The following is an 8,923-nucleotide window of genomic DNA, read 5'->3' as shown; positions in this document are numbered from 1 at the left end:
TTTTGTAAATGTTTATATTACCACTATAATATGGTTCTTGTGATCTTATGAGGTAAGTGTAAAGAATAAAAAATTGAAAACATTTTCCCTGTTGCAGTGGACTCATAAACAAATCAAACATCTTCTTAAACCACTCATCTCTGCTTGTCTAAAGAAGACAAGAGGAGACAGAGGCTGATTGCAATCCTGTCTAATATCTGCTGATAAGTGTGAGGACTCATTGTCACTAGCATTCTCAACCATCTCCTCTCAAAGACAGGCTCCAGAACAAAAATTTCTTTATTTTCTATATTTATTATAAATAAATTTTCAGAGACATTTTAAAACCACATGGCCTTCTGATGATAAAAAAAAGAGAGTCATTCACATATCCCCTCTCATACAGTCAAATAAAAAAAGAAAATAATTCTGGTTTGTTCCATGGATAAAGAATATTCACAGAACACAGTTCATCCTTCCTGTCTGTAGAGTGTTTTCTATTAAATATTAAAACAAACTGGAGTGACTGAAAGGCAAGGGAGCCTCCCTGTTTAGAAGGAATAAACATTGTTAATGTCATTACTTCCAAGGGGTTACTGATCATTATGAAATCTTGATTAATCACACAGTGAAACAAAGAAGATATTCAATTGAACATGCTCGAGTTATTTAAGTCCTGTAACTCATCTGTGCACAAAATAGGATTTTAGCAGTGCTCAGGTATGTTTAACTGGGAATGCCAGTCACTGCAATTTAACTTATTTAAATGATGTGTCCTACCAATGATAGACAAAAACCTAAGAAAACTATCCAAACTCAACTCTCCAAAACTCCTAAACCATTAAAAATATACTAAAAATCTTAACTTACTCGTTATAATCCCAGGTCACAAGCTAGGGAATTTAGACCATTCTCTGTACTTAATAAAGTTCATGTGATGGAAAGAAAGAAGACCAGAAGGCCAAATGGAAAACTAATTTGAGAGAAATGCAAGCATTTGAGGAACTGATGGGCTCAGCTCCATTCCAAGAAAAGAAGAAGGGTGTGTGTGCTAGACTGACCAGAACACGTACTGTTGAAACTCTAGAAGACAGCACTTTCACTGGATCATTTGCTGGAAGTTTCTAGCTGGCAGTATTTGAACTGTATTTAGTCTCCTCTAAACTGTGGTTCTTGCTATTCACAGTGATAAAGGCTGACCTAATGAAAGCAAAATTAAGTAAAGCGCAGATCCTGTGGGCAATTTTTTTCAGGTGTTTACTCATTCGATGCCCCCGCAAGCCCAAATGTTAGCTCATTATTCCCAATAGTACTGCATTTCAAAGCAGTGACACAGACACACAGAAAGGTTACTTGAACTACCCAGAACCTGGTTTTGAAGCAAATTATTCTTCCATATGTTCAACTTCTCTAGAAGAAATAGCACAGGCAGGCCTATGTATTTATGTTTAAGATTTCTGAAACAATTCTGAATCCCACTGAAGTAACGGGTAACTGTATTTAAAAGAATAAAAAAACCCAAACACTTCAGCAGGATTGCAAGCTATTTTTCAGATGAGTCTGTCATGCATGTTCCTAACAAAGACTGAGCAGCTTTCAGGATATATAGTGAACAAGGCTGTTGTTCACTGAGATAATGCTTTATCTGAAGCAAATAGGAATATGTGGGATGAAAACTGAAATTGTTGAAAAGTGGAGAACTGAAGGACAGAGCAGGTAGGTAGCTTTCAAGGTTTCATGAAACAAGTTTCTGATGCAGGCAGAAGACTCTTTCAATCACTGAACCACAGGCAGTAAAGAAAATATCTGTCCATGTAGTATAAGGAAATATTTGGTTTGACCTTACAGGTCATTTTTTGGTCTGTGCAGTGCTGTGGGTTCACTGCTCTGTCATGGGCTTCCACACTCCTAAAGGGAAAAATCAGTTATGAAAGTAGGCCAGCTGTTGGAACAAGACCAATAACACTTCCACTATTTTCACAGATGATAGAATCCACTCTTCCTTTTGTTGGATTAGTTTTGCTAAATGTATTCCTTTTCTCTTTAATAGATTAAATAGAAAACTACATAAATCCTGCATAAACAATACTTTTAAACACTCAGAGACACATCACTTTTATTTTTCTCCTCAAGACAAATTCCTTCACTGGTATGCATAAACGTTCTAGAAGATGGACTTCAGACCTGCTTTTACATCAGTGAAGAGATAACTTTTGAAAGTCTGAGAAGCTGAGTCACCTGATCAACAGTATACAGGAAAATTTCATCATTTGAACTTTTTCCTGGCCAGGAGTTGAAATAAATGTGTCCATGGAAGAAACTTCAGTTACAGCAGCTGCAAAGCACCTGTGTGAACGTGTGATGCCTATTTGCTTCCATATTCCAAGAATTCCTTTTCTATCCTACCTCAACAACTCCTTCTCTGAAAGACTGAATGGCTGAAGGAATTCTGTGGAACATTTTTTGGCCATGGGGTCACAATGAGTTTGGCCCTGTACGTGCGTCATGCTGCTAACACAAAAAAAATCTCTGTTAGTGACCAAAATGTCATTTGTAGCTTGCAGTGCAGAAGTGCAATTCTGTGTTAACAATACACAATTGTTTGTTCCTGGCTTCATTATCTGTTGATGTTAACAAAACACGGATTTACCAGTGTATGACAGTTTTGTCCTTGATATCTAAGGCTTTCCTGTAAATAAATTAAATTAAATGCAAATAAAAAGCCCCCAAGCCTAACCCAGCTGGTTCTGTTTGTACTTTTGTCACTGCAGGCAACCAGAGTGTGAAGCAGGTAAGAAGTCAAGCAAGCTCTTGACGTCAGTTATTTCTCATTTGGAACAATTTTAAACAATCTTTGACTTATGTTCATATGCTGATCATTGATTAAGCCCCAGGGATATTTCCTCCTGTGTTTCTTCACCTTTATTACTATAAACAATGTAGTACTTTTCCAAACCACTAAGTCTCAGACTCTGTACAGCCTATTAATAAATGCACCCTTATATATTTTGTTTCTCATTAATACCAAAGTGACAGTTGATATTCTGACAATCTCTGGGTCTCGGAAACACTCATCATTTTCAGCAATAAATCATGTTTATTTCTTAGTTGCACTCAAACATTAGAATTTATGCACAAAAAATAAATCATTCCTCTAACAGAATGATTAGTTTTTGTGTTTCACAATCTAGTTACACATTACTCACTTGGCATTTTAATTTGAATGAATATGCTCACTTAAAATAAATACTAAGGAAAAAACAATAACAGAAATAAGAGATTTAATAGTCACGTAGCATGCATATAACCATCACTAAGGGGCTCCTGATGATATAAGAACACACTGATGCCTGCTTTCATGCACCCAGCACACACAGTGGTTTTAGTCAGAGTTAGTTTCTCTTAGTGTCTTTTATTAAAAACAAAGGAAGATTCCAATTCACAGGCTGATAAGCTGTGGCTTAGCATTTCAGCTGTTTTCAGTAAATATTTCATGTGTGTACCTGGATATCATGTTTCTTCATAGCAGGGAGCCCAGCAATACAGACTGCTCAAGCTTTGTTTTCAGCCTTTCTCCAAACCATTTGCAAAAGCCACTGCAGTGTCTTGGTACTGCCCCTTGAAAGTCTCAGCTTGCCTAATGACAATGGGTTTTCAGAGCAGAGTAATTGAAATAAACCCTGTGTCTCAACAGCTGAAGTCTGAAAGCTTTCTCAGAGGAGCTGTGAGCACTGCCATTACTGAGCAGACAGCCTGGGAGGTCAGCTGTGCACATGAGATGTGCTGCACCATGAGCTGGGGCTGAACTTGGAGGTATCACTTTGGCAAAGAGGGAAAACCAAAAAAAAAGACCTGACACACCAAGAGCTCTTAACAGGAAGATTATCCCTCTCCTTCCCATTTCTGGTTATGGTCAGGAAGGGTTTGTCTTTCAGGCTAGCACTACTCTAGAGAGTAGTGGAGCAGAGATGCTTGGCTTCTGAGGAAAGGTGGAAAAGACAGCATTCCCAAAGTCGCAGGTGGAAGGAAGGGAGAAGGAAATAACAGATTTGCAAAAGTACTGGTGAGAGGGTTTAACCCCTCTGTTTGCAAGCTGTGAGACTATCAACTCATTCTTCTGGTTTCCAGTCTATTATCATTCTTTATAGAAAACATGTAATGTTGGGTTGGGGTTTTTTTTCCTGACCGATTATAAATTTGGTGCATCTTAACTGAGAATTGCCCAGCAGAATAAACTAATAATGGAAATTGGTTTGACTGCATCAAATGTCTATTTCTGCATTTTCATCCACAGAAAAGAACCCATCTTAATGTTCTCTTCTATGATTATGTGAAAATAATTCCCATTTTTTATTCAGCTATTTATTAATGGGCTACCAAAAACACCAATAGAGAGCAGTACAACACAGAGCACTGCATAACTACAAGTTAGCAGGGGGGTTATGTTTTTCTGTAGTCAGGTCATACAGTTACATGATCCATCTACTACCAACTAGACCTAAACCTTTTAACAGGATCATGAAGCACAACAATGTTTATATTCAGCCATTTTCTGCTATTGTTTCACGCCTTTTTCAGACAGGTTCTAAAATGTGACAAGAAGGAAAGTCAAGTTTCTTCACACATCTTTTTCTGCCTAAAAGTGTTGTATTAAGCAACTACTTAAGCATTAAGTAACTACTGCTAAGAGATTTCAGGACAAGCGTTTTTGTGTACATGGTGATAACAATTGTTACTGTTTCTGAATATTGACTTTACAGTACAATGGGCTATTAATTTTTTTCCCTTTCTTTTGGGTATTTGGATATACTTGGAAAACAAAAATTATCACTATTGGGTTTGCATGGCAAGCTTGTGGTAGCAGAGGGTCTATAGGGGTGGCTTCTCTGAGAAGTTGTCAGAAACTTTCCCCATGTCCAAAGGAACTAATTCCAGCTGTCTCCCAGAAAGACCCACTGCTGGCCAATGCTGGGCCCATCAGTAACTGTGGTAGTGCCTCAGGGATAATGTTTAAAAGGGGGGAAGCCCTCAACCTGTTAACCAAGATGGATAACAGGTTGAGTTAAAAGACGAGTTGGGAATATGTGAGAGGAAGGTCAGTGCAGAAGGAGGGGCAGGAAGTGCTCCAGGTGCTGGAGCTGAGTCTCCTGCAGCCCCTGGTGCAGCCTAGGGTGAGGCAGCTGCACCCCTGAGCCCAAGGGTGTCCATGGGGCTGTAGAGATCCACCTGCAGCCCCTGGAGGAGACCCACACTGGAGCACGTGGGGGTTAAATGAACACGGGCCCCTGTGGAGAGCCCGTGCTGGAGCGGGCTCCTGAGGACAGGACAGTCCTGTGGAGAGGAGCCCACACTGGAGCAGGACTTTTGGCAGGACTTGTGATCCTGTGAGGGACCCACACCAGAACAGCCTGTTCCTGAGTGACCCACACTGGAGAGGTTCTTGAAGAACTGCAAATAGTGACAAGGACACACATTGGAAAAGTTCACTGAGAACTGTCTGCTGTGAGAGGGACCCCATCATGGAGCAGGAAAAGTGTGTAAGGAGGAAGAAACAGCAGGGAAAACATGTGACGGACTGACCACAACCCTGCTCTGCTTTGTGGGGAGCAGGTAGAGAAGTCTGGAGTGAAATTAAGCCTGAGAAAAAGGGAGAGGTGGGGGCAGTTTTTAAAGATTTGATCTTATTTCTCATTATCCTACCCTAATTTTATAGGTAACAAGTCAAATTAATTTTCTCCAATCAAGTCTATTTTACCTATGAAGGTAATTGCTGAGTGATTTCTCTGTCTTTGTCTTGACCCAAAAGCCTTTTGTCATATTTTCTGCTCCTTGTTTTGCTGAAAAGGGGAGTAACTGTGGCTTGGTGGGGCACCCAGCAGATAGCCAATGTAAACCCACCATGCCATTTACCTATCCAGGTACTGCAGTATCACAGCTTTGGAGTAAATTCAACTCCCTTTGAGACTAGTAACACCAGCCCAAACACTTTTCCTGAATATATGATGTGCATGCTACTGATATGCCAATGATAGCCACTATGAAGTTGAAAAGATGATCATATTTAGAGTATACTGAGTGGTACTATAAGCCCCAAAAGCTTTCATCGTGAATGTCATCCATCAACACCACCACATTTTGAAGGTGGAACAAACTTCATAGAAACCATAGAAAATGCCTAGAAGAACCAGGAGAATTAACACATAACCACGAAGTGTATACAGTGGAAAAACTAACACTTTTAATAATTTCTTTGAGAAAAGCTGCTTCTTTCAACTCTTATTGCAGTATACCTTGCAGTTCTTCCACTTGGCCTTGTTCAAATAATCATTCTTGCTGTAGGAAGGAGATCAGTTAGTGATGTAAAATAAAAGGCCATGGACAAGGACTGGAAACAGAATGTATCTCCTGCAGCTTCCTCACTGCAGATGAAGCTCACTCTACAGAGAGCAGTGAGATGCCTTCCTTCCTTGCTGGCTCCCTGTTTCTCACCTCCTGGTACTTTTTCAAAATATTCTTCTTGGAATGTTCTGGGTTTTCTTCTGTGACATTTTGTCAGGTGTGTAAATTTCAGCCTACCTAAGAAACACAGGATCAAAGTCTAATTTGACTTACTAGAGTTCAACACACCTGAGCAGGTTCTTCCAATGTATTTTTACTTTATTTTTTGATTCAGTGCACCTACAAAGCATGGAGGTCTGGCAGTTATCTTCTAACAAACACAAAAGAGTAGTAACAGATGATCCTGAACAAAACTGTGAGAGGTCTGCAGCCCTCTTCAGCACCATGTGGATTCAAATTTGTAACAGTTTTATGACAGGTCTTTAGGGACCTGAAGGCCCTTCTCTCTCCTACCCCACAGCCCAATAAAATTTCCAAAAATACTTCTGTGTGTACAGGTAAGTAAACATGCAGATTAAACCCACTGAAAGCAGCAACAGAGGTTAGAAGAGAAATACTATTAGTGTGCAGTGCTACTCCTACGCAGCTGATATGCCCTCAGAAAAACATAAATAAACTAATTAGAGACAGAAAAATCTTCAGTGCAATGATGTCTAATCACGCACTGCACCATCCTCTTTGATAAGCAAGGGAGAAAGGAAATCATCACATTTTTATTTTCAGGCATATGACCTAGTCTCCAGTAACCTTTATCTAAGTAGACAGATACCTTTACATATAGCTATGAGATGATGTACACAAGCATATTTGGAAAATTAATTACATCCAAATTCTATCAATTTGTCTGCACCATTTTGTTTTTGTTCATGAGAGCTGTAATGTCTAAAAATTCCCCAATGAATGTATGGGAACACTTGTCACTTGTGAAATAATACTGTAACAGTGAAGTTTTCAATACCTATAACAGAATACTGAAGACAAGTCATTATACAAAGCAACAGCATCTAGTAATATTTGATTACAGGATTTCTACTGTTGATTTCAAAAATTTGGAATGCTTACATTTCCTGTCTTGTATGCAAGACTACAAACCAACTTTTAGCTAAAAGGGTAAAAAATCTTATTTAATTTAATCCATCAGACAGGGGAGAAAAAGGTGAAAAGGGGAAAGAAGAACTCCATAAGAACTAAGACATGACCATTGCAAGGTTGACATTTTCATGCATGCATATGGATGTATGAACATATGTCTACCTCCTTCTGGTCATTAGATTTAATTCTCTTCAGATGGAGGTTAACTTTGCTCATCTCAATTTCTTCCTTTCCCATTTCAACAGTCCTATCACAACACAGGCATGGACCAAAGTCGGGTGATTCAACTCAAAGGTACATGAATTGCACAATCATATTAACAGAATACTTGATTTTCAGAATAAAATGCATTCAGTATTTTAGTAGTCAAGGCATTCAGTAGTCACAGTAAAAGCAGAATCAAAACATAAATGCTGCAGATCAGATCTTGTGCTGTTTTTATACAGAGATGCAGATTAGTTTTTAATCATCTTATTAGTTGTTGGTTTATTTTAGGTCAGGATGTGCTCTGACACAGATCTTAATGACATATTAGAGGTATAGATAGTAGCATCAAGAACAGTTTTGCAAATTTTTTAAAAGTGAAGAATATTAAAATCTAAAGCAGAAAAGTGATTTTATTGCAGAAAAAATACCCAGGATCTTCTCCCAGCTATAAGTACTCCTAAACTCAGAGATCTGCATAATCATAATTGTATTTCCTTCTTGTTCACCTAAGAAATATTGTATATATTCTTAGTGATGTGTAAAAACTGCTTGTTATCCACCTGCAACTTTTCCATTGACTATGGAATCACAATGCCAAAACCTATCCCAAGTGTTTTGGAAAGTCACTTAGTGCTCAGTGAAAATAAAACAAATGGAAGATTTTAAATTTCATTAAACTTCATGCACACAAGATTTCAAAACAAAGAGAACTGTGAAAACCTTGGAGGAACACAGAAAAGAATGCTCCAGGTAAGGGCTCTTTTCTGTATTCACCAATAATGATTACAGAAATTCAGATACAGATTCCCTGCAGCAGAGGAGGAGCACTGATTAACATCAGATACTGGACCAGTCTGTCTCATTTGTATTGGACACTTCATCTCCTCTCAGGATAGGAGGTTAGGGTATGTATTCTACCAGATACTGGCAGCAGTTGGAACATTCCCTTCATCTTAAAAAAGATCTCAGGCACCCACTACTGTAATCTTTACATTTATAGTAACCTGCCAGTTTCTACTTTTATTTAAAGTAAGTCCTAATTGTATATGGGATTTTAGGTCTCAGTTTAAATTTGAAATGTGAAACAGTATTCTCCTACAGATTTTTCAAGGAAAGCTGAGGAAACACTACTTTTTAAGAATACAAGTAAAAGAGATGGAAAACTGCAAATCTAGAAAATAATTTTTTTCCTCTACTTTGGGAGAAAAATAATTTAAAATAGACATGATCATGAGTAATGCTTGAA

The sequence above is a fragment of the Prinia subflava genome, chromosome 5 (assembly GCF_021018805.1).
Source record: "Prinia subflava isolate CZ2003 ecotype Zambia chromosome 5, Cam_Psub_1.2, whole genome shotgun sequence".
In the NCBI taxonomy this organism is placed as follows: Eukaryota; Metazoa; Chordata; class Aves; order Passeriformes; family Cisticolidae; genus Prinia; species Prinia subflava.
Note: the sequence above shows the minus strand (reverse complement) of the source record.